Raw genomic sequence first — 3,905 nt, 5'->3', positions numbered from 1 at the left:
CCTGGCTGGAAGCACTGAGGGATGCTGTTCCACTAACTCCTGGGCGGTTTGTTTTCCCCTGTGGAAAGTTGAAATGACTCTACCTCTTCATTCTGTTAAATGTTGCAGACAACTTTATATACACCTTTATCAACTACCCACACTGCTATTAACCTTTTGTTGCTCCAGATTTATTCTTGAAAGGCTTCCATCTCCTCCCTCTGTAGGAGGTGTAAAACTGGATAGTATTAGAGTCTTGAGCTGATTTAATGAGGATATTATTGTTGAGGGTTTTAAAAAATAATAATAATAAAAAACAGAATAATAAACAACTGTGTAAAATATTCTGGGTAAGAATTGAATATGTTCAGTAACAGCTCTCTATAGGAGTCTAGCGGCCTCATCACCAGCAGTTACTTTTAAAGGGCTTCCTTCTGAGGGTTTTTTAAAAATAATAATAATAAAAACAGAATAATAAACATCTGTGTAAGAATTGAATAAGTTCGACAACAACTCTCTATAGGAGTCTAGCAGCCTCATCACCAACACTTACTTTTAAAGATAAGATAAGAAAGCAGAGAATTGGGAAACCCATTCAGGGAGAGAAGTATTGCAAAGAATCAGCATTTCATAAGGCTGCTTCCAAGACTCTAAATCCTTCTAGGCATGGGAATGCTCCAACCACTCACTTTTTCAAGTACATAATCACTTCTAATTTCATTCCCGATGCCAGTGCATGCTCAAAATGGTATAGAGACACTTATGTCAACAACTATCTGCCTTCTTGAAGCTTTGTCTTATGAATGAGTATTTCAATCAGCGTGGCTAATAGCCACGGATTAAAAGAGCTATAGTCTAAAATATCTAGAAGATTGCTAACATGCTGTAAACCTGGCTGAAAAATTAATTTTAGATATTTTCTATCTCCCCACCTCAGTCCTGTTCTGCCTCATTGTTGCAGTAGACTTCAGGACTCTGGTGTTTCTCAAATGAATCCTGGGAGTATTTAGGATTAGATTCTCCTACCAAAGTCAACAAATCTATATATACCTATATAAGGGAGCAGCAGTGTAAAATACAGAAGCTAGATTGTCATTTAGTAACAAGACAAAACAGTAACTTCATACTTAGAGAATGCAATGGAAAATCACATGGATAAATAAAATAAAGTGATTGAGAAAATAATGATAGATAATGGCCATCTCAAGTCAGATAATCCACACAATATGAAGACAGAGTGTACATCTTGCAGACTATTTAGTGCTTATGAGGCAACAAGATTAAAGGATTATAAATATTTAATTAACAAAGATGTCATGCACTGAAAGAAATTCCAAAGATGCAAAGATAGTTACAATGGGAACAGGAAAGGAAAAAAGTATCAGTGTGAGAAAGTTCAAAATAGTGAAAAATGAAATGAATTCATTTAAAATATGAAGCATGAGCTAATTGAAATAGACTTAAATTGGATGCTTGCCTTTATAACCAGGAAAGAAACAGCAAGGGCAGTACTTGGGTACAATGCAGTCAAGAACTGAATAAAGTCAATTAGACTTCATATACAACATTTTAAAATGACAGACATCCAGGTTTATGATCTAATCCCTAATGCAGAGTAGGTGGTTGACATGTTTTGTGGTAAACTTCAGTCCTGACAGAAACTGGAAACTGGAAGTGTTACCTATAGTTGGGGACTAGAATGTCAAAATTGTATTTTGTATTGCATTGTAACAGGAAGGAAGGAAATATAACTGAACTATATCATCTAGAAAACAGAAATGGAATGCTATAATGGTTCATATTTAGGATGGTTGCAATATCCCACGGTCATATGATCACATTTTGCAACCTTCTGGCAAGGAAAGTCAATGGGGAAACCAGATTCATTTTACAACTGGGTTACTATTTTAATAACCGCAGTGATTCACTTAACAACTGTGGCAAGAAAAGTAATATAATGAGGCAAAACTCACTTAAGAAATGACTCACTTAGCAACATAAATTTTGGACTCAGTTGTCATTGTAAGTTGAGGACTACCTATATTATTATGATTATTTAACTATATATGTCACCTGACTCCCAGTGACTTTGTGAATCTGTCACAGTTGCTGGCACCCCAATTTTGTCTGTCTCGCCCTCTTATGATTTTAGACATAGTTTTTGAGACTCTGGGTAGCTTCACATGGAACTGACAGTCAGTCCTTCAGATATTTTGGCGCTAGGTTTTAGACTTTGTAGGAAAAAACACCTTACAGTTAAAAAGCTATACAGTTCACCAAATTTTAGATAACATACACAAGAGCTCAGTAGAATTTCCTGAAGGATAAGCTGTTAATTAATCTTTCAAAAAATCTCTTCATGTGCTCTCTAAAAGCTAAACAGCCACTTTTGAGAGATTTACTTGTTGACTGCCAGGGTGTGGTAAACAATGGTTTATTGAATAAATCACAGTTGGTCTGGGCTCTATACCTTGCTAAGCTACAAAACTTTTTTCACTCATAGGACCCTAATTCTGAGCAGACAGATGCGTAATTGTGCTGCTTCTGTTCCTTGGGGGCAGCAGTCCAACTGCTTTTAATGGGAGATGTCAATCTGTGATCAGCAAATGACTGTTCAAACTATTTATTAAGAAGCTGCTCTTCATTACTGAGGTTTAGTAGCAAACACATATTTGCTTGTATGTGTGATCAAGTGCATACAGGTAGTCTTTGACTTATGACCATGATTGTATCCTGAATTATGGTAGTACGTTGTTACAGTCATTAAGCAAATCACCACATGACCGCACCTGATTTTTGCAACCTTAATTGCAGCAGTCGTTAAGCGAATGCAGTAGCAAATCCATTTTATCCAATGGGCATTTTTTGTGGGGAACTATGGTTCATTTATGATTTGTGGACTTCAACTCCCAGAATTTCTGAGCCAGCCATGCTGGCTCCGGAATTCTGGGAGTTGAAATCCACAGGTCATAAAAGGGCCATAATTCTCCACCCTTGCTGTAAAAGGTGAGCCAGTTGCCAAGCACCCAAAATGTGATCACATCATCATGGGTGTTGGTCACATACCTTTGGGAGAAGGGCTGCTGTGACTCTGAATAGTCTAGGTCATTTAAATCTTGGCCTCTGCTTTTCTAGTCTGTCTGTCTGTCTCTCCATCCATCCGTCCATCCATCCAGTGAAAGCAAAACTTTTAGACACCAAGTGCCCAAAAACCGCCCGCCTCCTGCTCCACCCTCACACTGCCCCCCCGACTCTGCCCAACCCATCCTGCGCCTGCTCCATCCCTACTCTGCCCCCACCACACTCGCCCACAGAGCCACCTACTGCCTCACCCCTGCAGCGCCATGGTGACCACGTCTTCCACCCATGCCCCACAGCATCATCTGCACATGTTGGGGCGGGAGGGTGGAGTCTTCTCCCTGCTATCCGGCTGCCATGTCCTTGGCTGTGCTGCTCCATGCGGGGTGTGCCCAGGGGCAACTCTCCTCCAGGAGAGCCACTGGTGAGGAGGGGGCTACGGGAGGAGGCAAGGCTGGGGCAATGGCACACGTGCCCACAGAGAGGGCTCTGAGTGCCACCTCTGGCATGCCTGCCATAGGTTCACCACCACTGTATCCATCCATCCATCCATCCATCCATCCATCCATCCATCCATCTATCCATCCATCCATCCATGAAGAATATTTGGGCTGTAGATTGGGAGGATAGCATGAGATTCTTTTTCAAGATAATTTATTTATGTATTCATCAAATGTACATGGACGTCAAACTCATGAAAAACTGACTGTTTTATAATGTTGTTATATGCCACTCAATCAATAGATAAAAACTATTATTATTAAAATGATTTTAAAATCACAAAGGCTAAGAGAGAACAGCAGGTGTTCATAACAACGGAGCCATCCAATTCCTCGCTGGTATTTATT

The sequence above is a fragment of the Vipera berus genome (genome assembly GCF_964194415.1).
Source record: "Vipera berus genome assembly, chromosome: 1".
Lineage (NCBI taxonomy): Eukaryota > Metazoa > Chordata > Lepidosauria > Squamata > Viperidae > Vipera > Vipera berus.
This window is presented reverse-complemented; position numbering follows the sequence as displayed.